The sequence below is a fragment of the Gopherus evgoodei genome, chromosome 4 (assembly GCF_007399415.2).
Source record: "Gopherus evgoodei ecotype Sinaloan lineage chromosome 4, rGopEvg1_v1.p, whole genome shotgun sequence".
NCBI classification, from domain to species: domain Eukaryota; kingdom Metazoa; phylum Chordata; order Testudines; family Testudinidae; genus Gopherus; species Gopherus evgoodei.
The window spans coordinates 12272695-12288749 of record NC_044325.1 but is presented as its reverse complement, the minus strand read 5'-3'; the positions used below and the strand labels follow the sequence as shown (position 1 = coordinate 12288749).

Genomic DNA, 16055 nt, shown 5'->3' with positions numbered 1-16055 from the left:
TCATCATCAAGCAGGGATCAGTTCCTGGCCCTACACTTTTTAGCTTTTTTATCAATGACCCGGAAGAAAACATAAAATCATCACTGGTAAAGTTCCATGGCCTGTGTTCTACAGGAAGTCAGACTAGATGATCGCAATGGACCTTTCTGGCCTTTGAATCTATGCCTGAGCACTCTGTATCGCTGAGGGCCACCTGTCCCCTTTTGCAGCTGGCCCAAATAAGCCACAGCACCAATGCACATAATTAAAGACCTTTGGCCACCACTTTATCAGCAGATTGAATTTAACTGGAAAGTAGGATGTTGCTCAGCAGCATCCCAGGTCATAGAATCAAAGAATATCAGGGTTGGAAGGGACCTCAGGAGGTCATCTAGTCCCACCCCCAGCTCAAAGCAGGACCAATCCCCAACTAAATCATACCAGACAGGGCTTTGTCAAGCCTAACCTTAAAAACCTCTAAGGAAGGAGATTCGACCACCTCCCTAGGTAACCCATTCCAGTGTTTCACCACCCTCCAGGTAAAATAGTTTTTCCTAATATCCAACCTAGACTTCCCCATTGCAGCTTGAGACCATTACTTCCTGTTCTGTCCAAGTGGTCCTATGAACCCCACATAGACTCCAACTGCCATGGGGCACAACTATACCCTACTTTTCAGAAGTGGACAATGGCAAGACAACCCCACTCTTCATCCCTTCCCTGTGGAAGGAAGTAGGCCCTTTGCCATGCCTGTACTGGGTATTAAGCCATGTCCCCATCACCAGAGTCACCGACAGCAGCTCTAGCCAGTCCGAACCTGCATTTGGTGTACTAGAGAGGCCAATTAGCCAGGGATTCTACAACAAGAACATCAGTGTTGAACATGTTCATTCCCCATTACCTAATACTAATATTTGTAATATTCCATCCTCACCTAGCTCTTTATGGGAGTATTTGAAACCACACAAAACAGGGTCTGGATAATGCCGTCTTGACAACCAGATGTCCCTTTTAACCCTAACCCGCAAACTAACCTCTTTGTAAGTAATGCAATCGTTGTCCACAAAGTGAATGATAAGATCCTGTGGTGCCCAGAAGTCCCTTCCAAGGCTAGTGATGATGGGATGAGCAGCTTCCATAGCAACCCTTGATGCTTTACCAGTACATCAGGAACTTAGAGGCTCTGAATCCAGCTGTGTGCCTTGCCCCAGGCTCCCTGTGTGCTTCTGTTCCCAATGAAATGCAGCTGTGCCCACTGATCCAGATGTTCACAGAGGAATCCAACTTTCACAGTCCCTAGGTAAAAGGAGAATAAAAAGCTATAAGCAATCACCTGACACAAAACCCCTAGGCTGTCACCTCTACTCAACCCTTTGGCTCCTGGCATATGATGAGAAGCGATCCAAGCACCATCTCAGCTGTGTCTGGAGGCCTGATGCATATAGCCAATGGTGGCAATAGCCCTGGCTGCCACTGGGCAGCTTGAGTGTGCACCATACTGCTCTCGACATAACCATCGCAGGCTATCCCTTTGTTAAAATGCCTATAAACCAGCAGGCAACCATCCCTGGGCATGACCAATTGCCCTTTGCCCACTATGTGTAGAGAGAGGTGCCAGGATAAATTGCCCTGCCCCATCTGTCATGCAGCAAGAGCTATTCCTCTGAACTCACTTGATAGGTCTATGGGAAACAGGGCTGACCCGTATTTTTCCCATTCCCCCACTGGGGGTTGCTTAATTGCAATCTATCCTTGGAGATGCATGGGAAGAGCTTCCCCAAGCAAAACACCCCCAAAATCATCACCCGGAAGACTGTCCTAAATAGGACGTAATGCTGTTTGTTCTCCTATATGGTCCCAGGTACCTTGCAGCACTTGGGTAACAAGGATCCTCTGATCAGCACTCTTCCTTATTCTCATCACATGGATTCCCCAATTCCCCTGCAAAGACCAAGAATTCCAGCTAGCCAAGAACAGAATGTTATGTCTCAAAGGCATATTGCAAGGGTGGATGGGGATATAGCTGTTGCCTGACCAGCAAGACCACAAACTGAGCAATCTAGACTTCTGACAAGATCATCAATAGCCCTTGTTCCTATGAGAAAGAAAAGGAACTGAAGAAACTGCCCCAATAACTTCTCCCGACTCTCTGGGGCCACTGATTTTTCTAGCGAGCCACGCAAGAGCTGAGTTGTCAAGAGTCCAAGGGACTTTAAGAATTTGGAGACAGCCCTTGTGACTTGTTTATATAGAAACAAGATAAAGGCATTCTCTATGCTGGCTTCTCATTCCTATGGAGTACATTGTGATAAAATAGGAAGAGAACCAGGGTCACCACAGGGCAGAAAGTAATATTATGGGAGCTGGCAGGAAAATGCCGTTTGACCTCACGTAGGCCACCTGCAGACCTGTCACTAGGTCAAAATAATATTGAATACTAATGAACTAGGCAACAGGGTATAGCTATTTTAGGTCACACGATGCTCAGATACCATAGTGATGGGTGCATAGAAAAACTAGACAGAACAGTTAGAGATAGATGATCCTATCACAGCCCTTCTGATTGTGCATTGCCCTCACAGAAAATAAAGGGAAAGCAAGCTGGAAACTTTGTTCTTGTTTGTTTACTAGAACAACTTGGAAATGATGTGTTGTAAATTCTCCCCTTCCCTGCCCTCCCATGCTGAAATGATCGTTTCAGCCGTAAAATGCAGTGAAATTTCATTTGCAGCATACAGCATTGGGGAAGTATATTTTCTTATGCAAGGGAAGAGAATTAAAGTTGGCTAGTCTCTAATACAGTCTAGTTGCAATTACATAGAACACAGAAGTTAGTTACCATCAAAGATTTTAATGCCAGAAGGGACCATTATGATAATCTATTCTCACCTACACCATAGACTCTTGCCCAGCGATTCCTGCATCAAGCCTATCGCTTGTGGTTAAACTATAGCGTGTCTTTTAGAAAGACATCCCATCCTGATTTAACTACTCCAAGTGATGGAGAATCCCCCTGCCCCTTGGGGGGTACGTTTGTTAAAGTAGATTTGGGTTCTCCCAATGTGTCATATATTTTAATTTCATCAGTAAGCTGTAGTTAGTATCTGAATGAGTGTGATCTTATCCCTTTGCAAGAAATTAATCATATGGTTTGGAAGGAACTCTGAGTGAGTTTAGCACATTCAGACGTATAAAGTGGAGGGAGAGTGCCAAATGTGAGACCCTTTTCATAAACATTGACCTTTGAGGGGGTGTTGGCTAGTATATGCTGGCAAGCATCTATCTAGCCATCTCATATCAATAATATAGATGATCATCTATCTATCTATCTATCCTAATAATCTGTGTGCATTAAGCACCAATAATATTAAGCACAAATATTGTAACACTGATATAGGCTAAAATGGCCTAAACCATAATCCTGTTCACTTATGTTAAGCATCCCATAACTCCTTGCTTTTGCTGAAGTAAGTATTTGATATAAGCAGATAGGAAAATTGTCAAAATCAAGAAGCATTCGTTCTGTCTTAGTACAAGCTAGGGAGGTACCTTCATGGACCAGTACCTGGAATGCTAGTATCCAAAACAAAGATATGGAAGGAACAGAACAAGAAGTTATAGAAATGGGACAAACCAATGGGTTGGATTTTAGTGACATGTACCGAGATGTATAACTTGTAAAATCATCATATAAATAACATCAGGTGAAATGTGTATCTTGGGGAGCACACCTTCTGCATAACAGGAATGTTGCATCTGAGGAAGTGGGTATTCACCCACGAAAGCTCATGCTCCAAAACATCTGTTAGTCTATAAGGTGCCACAGGATTCTTTGCTGCTTTTACAGGAATGTAACATCGCTTCCCAGAGACTGGATTTGTATTGAACATTTTTCCTGTACTGTATCATTATTGGCTCATAGCAGTAAACCTGACTGACATTGGTTATTTGATCTCATGGGCATACTTCATAACAAACCAAAGTGTGATCAAGCATTTGACCATACCATTTTATCTACGGCAGCCTCATTATTCCAACATATTCTGGGCTGTTCCAGAGTTTGGCCATTAAGTTCCCTGCATCAGACTGAGATAAGAATAAAGCAAAATACATGGATGCCTTGTAGTGCAAGGCATCTATTTATACAAGACCCACATAACTCCTTTAACTGGATCATATTTTACAAATCTTATACTTCATGCTGGTTTAAAAGGTGTTATACTTTAAAAATTCAGGTAGGAATGATAATAATAATAACAAAGCACTTTACAAGGGGGGGTGCAGTTTCATTAAACCCATTTTACAGATGGGAAAACAGAGCCACACAACAGTGAAGTAGCTCCCCTAAAGTCATCCTGCCTGCTACTGGTAGAGGTAAGAATAGAACCCCAGTCTTTTGAGTCCCCATCTAATGCTTTATCTACTAGGCCACACAGCCTCTGCATAGCCCTTCTTTAATGTCTTACATCATCCTACATTGCTTTTTCATTTCTGTGTTTTAACTTAGGATATGTCTACATAAAACTGTAAATCAACCTATATTCCCAGCCACTCCTGCCACAAAATTGACAAGACAGCCAGCAGCTGATGTTAGAGACACAGTGTCTATACAGACTCTGCATCGCCCTAACCACAGAGACAGAAGCCCTATGCCTCTCCTGGAGGTGGAGTTATGATGTTGCTGTAGCAGGGCACTTACGTCGATGGGAGGAAGACTGTAGTGTAGACACTTTAGGTTGGCATAAGTTGCCTTACATTGACCTAACTGTGTAGTGTAGACCAGCCCTTAGCCTTGCAAAATCCTACTGCCTTGCTTGAATGGGGGCAAGCAATATTGATTGATGAATGAATAAAATATCATTTTTCCTATGACCATTTTTCTATTAGTAAAGGGTTGGTGTGTGGATTTTGTGGCTGGGCTGTTACATTTTCATTTTAATAATAATTATTATATATATCACACTAGTGCCTAAGAGCCCAGTCATGGACCAGGACCTGACTGTGCTGTGTGAACACAGGAAAAAAAGGCAATCTTTGCCCCAAGACCTTATGGTATTGCAAGGCTGTTTTAAGTAAGTTTTTTCCCCCCCTATCTTCAGATAGTTAATTAATGTTTTGAAAGTAGAAACTGCATGACAGGAATTAGTTTGGTTTTCCATTTTTCTTATACATTTATTAAAAATAATATTTTTTTCAGTGTTTGCTTTAAGACTAGGATTTCATTTAAGAACATGGTACAGTTCCCAGCATTTATTTTATCTCAAAATATATGGATGGCTGTTCTAAGAGAGAAAACCAGGAACAATCCCCTTTCTGTGCAGAGGGACTGTCTCCCCAGCTGGTAGAATCTTTCCAAACTGCAGACCCTCTAAAAGTGCAACCACTGTACCTCTTGGTAAGTAAGACTCATTTGTTCCATACCCCATTCATGTTCTCATTTTACAATGGATGTAGATTATTTCAGATTATTACTCTTCTCATGGCTGACGTGGACAAAAAGCTTGAAGGTGGTGCATACCCTACATGATCCTGTTTTGGTTTTGCTCTAATGTTTATTTTCATCCTGAAATTAATTGCCCCATAATGTCTGATTGGCTTTCTCAATTAGCATTTGCTGTAGGGAAATACGCTAGTGCCTAATAAAGCATAATGATTTTTTTTCTTATTTGCCAAGGGGGTTATTAATAAACATCCCCACTGGGGTTAGAATGTGCTCTGGTGTTTGCTTTAGGGGAAACAAGGGATAGTAGGAAAATCCTAACCAAACTGAGCTATAATTAGAAAGAAAGTGTTAGCAATTAGAACTATATGTTAGGCTTCACCCACTGTAGTCAACGGCTTCCCTTTGACTTCAGTGGTAACATGACCAGACTTTGTTTTCCACCCCAGAAGGTCCTAGAGTGCTGGGTTTTCTTTGATTTTTAGCTATAATGAGAAATATTGCTTTGTTTGGCCTTGCCCATATCAGAGCATGAAAGCATTTGCACACCGAGTAAAATCCTGAGTGGGGAGTCCGAATCACGGGGTCAAGGAGCCAGGGCCCTCCCACTTTTGAAAGTGGATGGGCTTGGCCCACCCACTTTTCACCATGAGCCCCTCCCCCTGCTCTTCCTTTTCCCCCTGAGTCCCCACCCCCAGCCAGGCTGGAAGCTGGAGCCCAGCCCAGACAGCTGTGGGGAGCCACCACGGACCCTCCACCTACCCTGGGCAGGAGGTCTGCGGGGGTGAGGACACAGGCCAGGGGCTGCTCTCGGACCCCCCTACCCCAGGCAGGTGGAGAGGCCCAGGCTCCCTAGGCCAGGTCTGGCTTCCAGCTTGGCCGGGGGCTGGGCCACAGGGAAGAGGCAGGGCAGGGGCAGGGCCACAGCAGGGGGTGGGGCCTCGTGTCTCCCCACTTTTAGGAAGAATCCATCATCCCGATCCTGACACCATTGATGTCAATGGCAAAATTCCTGTTGACTTCAGTGGATCCAGAACTTGACCCTGTTCTCTCTTTTCACACCATTGCTTCATGTCAAACCCTTTTCATTATCACTCGTGGGCCCGCTCATCATCCGCTGATGGAAGAGCCCTTAGAAATGGTGCACACTCAGGGTGGTAGACTTCTGAGGATGTCCCTGATTTCCTATCAAAACTCTTCTCTTATGCTGCAAATGTTCTAAGTCCGACCCTGAAATATGAGGTGCTTCCGTTGTGGAGCCTTCCAAAGTCTTCCATGCATGCCCAGCCCTGCCCCCAATCCAGGTGTGGGTAAAACAGTCTCAGCCTGGCAGGATCCAAGGGTGGAGGGGCTTAGTATGGGGGGATCCACGTGTGGGGTGAGAAGGTTCTATGTGGGGCAAGCTGGGTGGCTTGGTGGGGGGGTCCGAGTGTGTGTGGGATCTGGATGCACAGGGGCTCATTGAGGGGTTCTGGGTGCAGGAGCAATGGGAGTCTGCAGGGGGATTCAGGTGAAGGTGGTTGGGACACAGCAGGGGAGGGCTGAGTGTGAGGGGTGGGGCTCACCAGGGTGATCTGGATGTAGAAGATTCAGCGGGGGAGTCTGGGCACTGGGGGAATGTGGCTTGGGGGGTGGAGGTTCGAGTTGGGGGGGGTTCAGTGGGGGAAGTCTGGGTACAGGAGGCCCAGATGCAGGCAGTAGGGCTCAGTGAAGGGGATGTGGGTGTTGGGGAGTCCAGTCCCCTACACATGTGGCAGAACTGATTATCTAGACAGGTGTTTGTCTAACCTGCTCTTAAAAATCTCCAATGATGGAGATTCCACAACCTCCCTAGGCAATTTGTGCCAGTGCTTAACCACCCTGACAGTAAGGAATTTTTCCTAAAGTCCAAACTAAACTTTCCTTCATACAATTTAAGCCCATTGCTTCTTGTCCTGTCCTCAGAGGTTAAGAATTTTTTTTTCCTTTCTCCTCCTTGTAACAACCTTTTAAATACTTGAAAACTGTTATCATGTCCCCTCCCAGTCTTCTCTTCTCCAGACTAAAGAAACCCAATTTTGTCAATTTTCCCTCAGAGGCCATATTTTCTAGACCTTTAATCATTTTTGTTGCTCTTCGCTGGACTTTCTGCCATTTGTCCACATCTTTTCTGAAATGTGGCACCCAGAACTGGACCCAATACTCCAGCTGAGGCTATATTAGTGCGGAATAGAGCGGAAGAATTACTTCTCATGTCTTGCTTACAATACTCTTGCTCATACGGCCCTGAATGAGATTTGCTTTTTTTACAACAGTGTTACATCGTTGACTCATATTTAGCTTGTGATCCACTATGAACCTCCCCAAACTGGAGCCAGTTGTTATGGCTCATGCTACAATTTGTGGCAGCCTTGGGGTTGGCCTTTTCTCTCCTGTCTTTGTTTCAATTTTTGGTGGTTTAGGCTCCCTTGTGGCAAGATCCTTTCTCCTTCACATCTATGTCCCCTCCTCCGTAAGGCTCCGATGTAGATTTCTTGCCCTATGGAGAATGAGAAGCAGTAGAAACTAATGTTGACTTCTCAGACTGGGAGAATCCCAGGCTACTATCAGAGACTGGTTTACTTGCAGTAGACGGGTTTAATATCTGACCAGCTATCTTTGTGGAGGTGGGGTGTCTTGGGTCATATTCACTGGATTTGATTGTAGAAAAAAAAAAAGAGCAGCCGTCACATTGGCTTTTCTATTTAGCCTTTGGATTCAAATGCCCCAAAGCGGGGAAATGAAGCAGTTAATAGAGTCTCATAGCAATGCTAACTCCTCCCCATAGCTTGTGCTTGGGTTGATTGTGCCTGATGTGAAGTTCTGTGGCCTGTGTTATGCAGGAGGTCAGACGAAACGACGAGTCCTATTTATCAGGTGGGCAATACACTTGCCCATAAAGACATTAATATCTTAAGGGCACATTTGGAATAGAAAAGACACCGTATGTGCAATGCAGCTAAATCGATATTATTGCAAAAATCTCAAACGTCTCATTTCCTAGCTTCTGAGCGCTAAAATTGTGACCTTTCATCTAACCCTTTGTCTCTCCATGTTTTTTTCATAGAAAAAACAAACAAACAATGATGCTGGGCTATTCGGCTTAAGGAGATTACAAGTGCTTGAACTTGCAGGGTTTACAAGCGCAGTTGATTGCACCTGTGCAGTTTGTAAGCAGCAGAATTTATTCTTGAGGGGCTTGGCCATGCCTAGTAGGCAGAGGCCTGTACTGGGGGCAGTGAAGAGCTAGGAGGTTGCTTTGCCCCAGCTCTTAGGCATGCCAGGGCAGCAAGCTGACTACACAATGCTTTATGGCAGGGGTGGCCAACCTATGGCTGCGGAACCACACGCAGCTCTTCAAAAGTTACTATGAGGCTCTTGTACAGGCACCAACTCTGGGGCTGGAGCTACAGGCGTCAACTTTCCAATGTACCGAGGGGGGGTGCTCACTGCTCAGCCCCTGGCTCTGCCACAGGCCCTGCCCCCACTGCACCCCTTCCCACCCTCTCCCCTGAGCCTGTAGTGCCCTCGCTCCTCCCCACCTCCCTGCACGTCATGGAACAGCTGATCGGGAGGTGCTGATTGGTGGGGCTGCCATGGCGGGAGGTGCTGGGAGCGGGGGGTGGGGAGCTGATGGGGGGACTGGGGATGTATTGCTGTGGCTCTTTGGCAATGTACGTTGGTAAATTCTGGCTCCTTCTCAGCCTCAGGTTGGCCACCCCGGCTTTACGGGTTCAGCTTCCTGCCCTACATGGAGCTGGCCAACTCTGCAAGGGGCAGCAGAGCCCTTGGCCTTGGCTGCTCCCAGATATCTCCATGACCCTAAGGGCATCATGTACCCATGCCAGTGACAAATTACTGCACAGACCGACAGGGTTCACACCCAGGGTCCCCAGCCAATTTGGGGCCCACAGAAAAATCTCCCCTCACATGGCCCCAAGGCTGGAGAAGCAGGGGCACAGAAATTCTCCAGTCTGGGTGCTGCAGGGGATGAGGGGGTGGAGCAAAAAGGAGCAGGCAGGACCCCAGGGGAAGGGGCAGAATGGGAAGGAGCTGTGGGTGGAATTGAGAGCAGGGCTATGGGGGAAGGGACGGAATGGGGCAGGGCTGTGGGAAGAACGAGGGTGGAGCCACAGGGAAGGGGCAGAATGGGTGGACCATAGTCAGGGTCAAAAGGGGAAGGGGCATAATGGGGACAGGGGCACAGGTGAAAGAGGTGGGACAGGTGGCCCCAGGAGACCTTGACCTGCCTTTGACCCACACAGAAATAGAGCACAGCATTGTGTGCTCCCCAGAATGCAAAGACTGCAGTTCTGCTTGGCCATTGCAGGAAGGGGACTATTGGCACACTCCGCCTCCACAGGTCTCCCATAAGGATGAGGCAGAATTTAGCTCACAGTGGTCTTGGATCCACAAGAAAGTAGGGCCCAGCCAAACACAGGAGCTCCAAAGGGGGGTAAGCTCTCTCCTGTGGAGCAGATGGGCTCCACAACCACAGGGGCCTGTTCCGCAGCCCAAAGCAGTTGCTGGAAAGACTCCCATTGACTTGAATGGGCTTTGGATCCAGCCCCAAATGCATACAAATGTCAGTGCATAACTGTTCAAATCAGCCTTTGCGGGAAGTTACGTGCTTAGCAATGATACAACATTAGTGCTGCAGGGATAGGACCTGATTCATCTCGGCAGTACTCCAGCGCTGCTGGCTCAGGTACTCATCCACAGAGCTACTCCGAGATGGGGCAGGAAGAAGCCATGATCCCCCAAACTGCCAATGCCTGGAGATAACAGCCTGCAAGCAGCAGAAGAAACAGCGGCCAGAATGTAGCTCCAAGTCTTGCAACAAAAAGCTTCCTTTGTCTGCAGAGGTCGAGTGGTCCATCTGAGGAGGAAATGGCTCCTTAACAGCATTCCCCATGATCTCCCCATACTTCAGCTTCCTCTCCCTGTGGAAATTCCAGTTGAAATTTTTCAGCTGGTTCCCTGTGGCACTATGTTTTGTACAGAGCAGCAAGTCTGGTTCTTGGGGTTATTGGTTTTCCAACGGAAATAAAGGGTACCAATAGAAACCAGATGAAGGGCATGATTATTATTGTATTTCAGGAACACATGAGGGCCCCAACATGCTGGTCAGTGCACGTACTCCTAGTGGGAGACGGCTCCTGCTTGCACTCTTAACAGACTGGAAGTAGAATCTTCTAGTTCTGAACTCCAAACCATACACCTCATTTGGCACCGGAAGTATGCAATCAGATGTACACAGCAAAGACCAAAAAAACCCCAAAGCAAATACAATACAGTGCTGTATTAAACACAAACTACTATTAAAAACAAGGAAAGCAGTATTTTAGTTATGCATAGTCAAGTTTCAAAGCTGTATTAAGTCAATGTTCAGTGGCAGACTTTCGAAAGAGCATCGCAACGTTTTGTTCAGAGTTACAAACATTTCAGAGTTACAAACAACCTCCAGAGCTGAGGTGGTCATAACTCTGAGGTTCTACTGTATTACTATTGCCATTTTAGGGGTGGGGGTGGGGAATGGAAGTGCGAAGAGATCATCTGATTGATTTAATCTAAAACTTTTTGTGATCTGGCATTATTTGACTAAGCAGGGCCGGCTCCAGGCACCAACAAAGGAAGCAGGTGCTTGGGGCGGCCAATAGAAAGGGGTGGCACATCCGGGTCTTCAGAGGCAATTCAGCAGCAGGTCCCCTAGTCCCTCTCTGAGCGAAGGACCTGTAGCCGAATTGCCACCAAAGAATGAAGTGGTGCGGTAGAGCGGCTGATGAAGTGCCGCTGATCGCGGCTTTATCCTTTTTTTGTTTGTTTTCTCGCTTCGCCATTGGGGCGGCAAAAAAGCTGGAGCCAGCCCTGTGCCTAAGGTCACAAAAGAAGTCTGTAGCAAAGCCAAGAATTGAACCCATATTGCCTAAATCTCACAAGACCATCCTTCTTTGGGAAATGAAATCCTGACTCCATAGAAGTTAATGGCAAAACTCCCACTGACTTCAGTGGAGCCAAGATTTCACTCTTGATGTCCACTAGAACTTCTTCCAGGGGTCTTGGGCCAAAACTAGACATTGCAGTTGCATTTTAGAGTCTTAACCTCTGAAAAGCTTTGATTATAGAGACAGGTGAAGGTTTGGCTTGATCTGATTTCTTCATCCCTAGTTTGGTATGCACATGGATTTGTCACCTCTAGACAGATACCTCTTCAGTGGCGCACTCTAGGTATTTTTAATTTGTTTAACTGTCACAAATAGTTATACATTAAAACAATCGGATGATTTAAATTTACAAGCATTTTTGAAACCTAGAAACATGTGGTTGAAAAAAGAGCTCATGGCTGAATTTCCCTCACTCCAGCTAATGTATAAAAATAACACCAAGCTTTTCAGCTACCAACGTTTTCTTAACAACAACAAAAAATAGTACAACTCGTTTTAGATGCTTCGACATAGACGTTAATTTTCACTCACCACTGTGGCAATTAGAAAGTGTACTTAATGGAGTGTCATGTTAATTGTGGCAGGATTAACCAATTTCTCCATTTAATTGTCAATTGATTAACCTATTGAAATGTTAAGTGACTCAGTTTCCTTCCAGAGCAAACAGTAGCAACATATTGTAGCTTCATCAGCTGGAGGGAATACTCATTTGCCCAGACTCAATGTGCTGGTATTTTTCTACACCTCCCCGAGCTTTTAATTAGATGAGCCAATTTTACATGTATTTGTCTGCTGGAAAGGTTATCAGTGCTTTAGCTGACCTGCAGAGACAAGGTTGAGCCTAGCAGCCTTAATAGAAAAGGTTTTCAGCTATGACTGTTGTACTTGATGCATTGTAATGGTAATTAACTGGAGACTTTGCCTTCCTCGCTGTTTTTTTGTAGTTCTAACTATGCAATGAGATGTTTCCTCTGTCATATATATGCACTTATTAAGCACTCACTGGATTCTAATATGCATGCAAATAGTCAAGAGTTTCTTAAGGCTAATACTATACTATGTAGATTGTGGTGCCATTAAGTCACTGCAAATATAGTAGCCTGCAGCACATTTGTAAGGTGGCTGGGTTTTTTTCTTTCAAGTGGGGTGAGAACTTCTTTATTTTCATGATGTCTTATTGCCCAGAGGACCCACAAACTATAAAATTCATATTGACAGATTTACATTAAAGTAAGAGCCTGAAGGTGGTTTAGTTTTTTGGTTTGGTTTTTTTTTTTTTTTTTTAGGTAAAGATTCAGATTTTTGGTGCAGTTTTCTACATTCCTGTGGAATTTATTTTCGTTTCCCCACATTTCTATTGCTTTAAAGCCCTCGGCATCGCCTGTGTTTCTGCATGTTCTTTTTACAGTACAGCACTGTCATTTAATTACAAGACAATCTGCCACAACTGAGCAAGCATGATCATCCTTGATAATGTTGATAGCAAGCAACTGAGACAAAATGATTACAAACCTATGTTGTGCTCAATAGTCCTTTAGATGATTTCTCTCTTAATAGTTCTGGCTATTCATGTTTGGTTCAGTACGTTTGTTCTTTAAAAAAAGGCGTAGATTAGAAGAGTTTCAGGGTAGGTTAATAACTCAACTGAAAATGGCTGCTTGCATTGTCAAAGCATGTTCCTGGGTGCTTTCTTCAGTTCTGCCTCTCTGCAGCTTTGGCCCAGTTGGTAAACAGCTTAAGTCCAGACATCTTTTCATTCTCTGCGCAGCGAATTGAAATAAAAATGCATATAAGTGGCGACTGACTGGCGCTAGGCTAACAATAGCCTGTAACATTATGCATGGGTATTTACATAGGAATAAGGCCTCAGTAAAGAAGATAGGGGCAATTAATGACTAGGGCCACACATATAAGGAAAGTTTGTCCAATCCTTTCTTCAATAAAGATCTTTTGTAAAGTGCTATGGAAACTCATGGAGGCCCCCAAACAGATTAAGAGTGGGACTTTTGTGGTGGTGGTTGTTTTTTTAACTTTAAGTTAAAGGGGCCAAATTTTTGAAGCTAAAATTTAGCTCTTCTAGGGTTAGGGTGTGTGATTGTTTTTTAATCTGTTTTGTGCATCTTTTTTAGGTAACAGAGAGTGTTTAATGAAGGACTAAATCTAGCAGCGTGTCTGGCTTAGCAGGGCAGTGGAATTGAAAGAAGCTAGGCAAAGCAGTTGCAAGACCCTGGCTAGTCTCATTACTATATGTTTGAAATTTACGCTGATTTGGAAGTATTTAGGACCTGATTCTGATTTTGCTTATACCAGGGAAACTACCCCCTCTTTACACCAATGTTATAAGATAAAGAGACAATTCTTTAGGATTTTTATCTCTCTTTTTTTCCTTTTAAATGTACTTGGCAATTAAATAACACTTTTAAAAAGAGACAGACAGAGAAAAAAATCCTAATGACTTGGATCTTGATCTTGGTTATACCACTGTGAGTGTGGGATGACTTCAAGAGGAACTGCTGCATGTACATAGCTGAGGGCAGAATTTAGCCCCCAAATCCAATCCAGTTCCCACGGGGCTAGTGAGGGCAGATTCGGCCCAAAGGGATTTAATATCAGGTGTCACAGCTATGAATAAGAGATGGGCCCTGGCTTTACATGGGGGGATTTTTGCACCAGTGCAAACCCCCAACACAGATATGCTGCACTCCTGGAAAAGAGTGAGCTTCCACGAGTGACTTATCCTGCTTTGCACCTGTGCAGTGTGTCTATAGTAGGGTTTGTGTAAAGCTGGTGCAAATTTCCCTGGTCTACACAGGTCCATAGTCACGGAGGCACATCAGCACCCAAAGATTCACAAGTGATTCTACTACTATTATTAGTGGTATTTATTATGGTAGTGTCTAAGGACCACCCCAGAACCAGGCCCCATTATGCAGACACAGACAAGTAGACTGTCCCTGCCCCAAAGAGCTTACAATGTAGGCAGACAAGGCAGAAACAGAGCAGGGTGAGGGGCTGTAACACAAGCAGAGTGGCAATGTAATGGCAGCAATCGTCACGTTATTTCCACTGTTATAAATAAACGAAGAAAAGTAGCAATAGGAGAATTAGGGATAGGATTGTCCCACTTGCCTACGTGGTTTAGGAACACAAAACTGACTGCCTTTCAAGGGAACGTGCGCACTTTGGAAAATCCATCCTTGGGATTTGGGTAGATTTCATGTGGCTTATCTAAGGGTCAAGCTGTGAGCTCTTTACTCACTTCCATGAGTCCTTATTCCCATTGCCTGCCATGGGGCTGCTTGTGTGAGAAACTGATCATCAAGATGAGTAAATCCTAATCTGACCCTAACCTTATGGCTACGCTAGAGAGAGAAGCTATGACATGGAGTTGCTTTGGCAATGGAAGGAGAACTCGTGGAGAAGCTCACAGGAACCATTTAATTAGCCCCATAGCAACCTTCTCTGAGTCTGTATCCAGATGGCAAATCTGTAGATGGTTTAACTCTTATTATGGTACTGTTACAACTACTGTAGTTTGAATATACCATGCCAATTGTTCTTGTATTCTCATAATTACCTGCTTCTTTCCACAGTCTCTGTGCTGCTCTGACAGGCTATGGCTTTGGCTGATACAGCAACTTTTTCAACCATTTATCAAAAGAGCTATAGCTCTGAGTGAATAAATATCTTATTGGTATGGCAGTGGGGCACCTATGATCTATTCAGAGGACCACATCTTCCGCTGTGTAAATTGGTGCTGTTTTATTAACTTCCTTTACACCAGGTTCTGGTCCCAGGATCTCTTTCCTAACTTACGTTCAGAAAGATTTTTTATGGCAGAATATAACTCTGAAAGCTAGCCCCTGTCATGTTCCTTGTTGTCTAGAAATAATTTTAAAGCTACTCCCTGGTGGAAATTAATTCCTAAAATGCCAAGTGGACATTGATGGGGGGAAAATATATGTTAATAACTCAAATGTGTGGTTCTCATGAAAGACACGTGCGTGTAGCAGAGAATGCCACTCTGCTTCAGCCCTGAAAAGCTACAGAAATCAATGCCTCATTCAGGGCTATTGATCAGCACTAAATTAATTAGACTTCAAGGCTTATGGCAGTTGATAAGACAACTTGTTAATTTAGTCAATGATAGTGTTTTCCCTAAAGCAGCAAATACCCTCTTGCTCAGCAAAGACATCACAAACACTAGCAAGAAGAGTGTGTTTGGTTGGTTCTGCTTCTGTTAAAAACTCATGTGTCCATCTAAACGAAGACAAGAAGGGTAGGAGAAGATATTTTTATTTACTCCTGTTTGCGTTCTCTAGCTCGGATATGGTGTCGCTAACATCCAATGTGATTTAATCGGGCTACAGCATACATTTAGCATCTGCGACCCCAATCCTGTTATTCCATTGACTGTGCTGTTCATTTGGAAGGGGGAACACTCTCTAAATGTGCAGGGTGGTGGTTTTTTTTTTTTTTTAAATGGCAAGTATGCTTCTCATTTAAACCTGTAACAGTGATGTTCATAGTCACTGACAAAGACATTGGCCCCGTTGGCTATGCAAACTGTGAATGGAATGAAGGTATCCCAGAATGCTCTAAACATGGGGCAGTACTTCCTGCTGGCTGGGAAGAACAAAAGGACAAAGCACGAGGAGTGTAGGGGTCCCACC

The 16055-nt window shown here is 44.6% G+C and overlaps 1 long non-coding RNA gene across 1 annotated transcript in view; it reads right to left on the bottom strand.

The window, feature by feature from the left end:
- LOC115651748 overlaps nucleotides 1-16055 on the bottom strand; it is a 140077-nt gene that overhangs the window by 52478 nt on the left and 71544 nt on the right. The window contains exon 2 of the long non-coding RNA XR_004000423.1: nucleotides 1014-1275. This is a non-coding gene — a long non-coding RNA (uncharacterized LOC115651748). The remainder of the gene's footprint in view (nucleotides 1-1013; nucleotides 1276-16055) is intronic.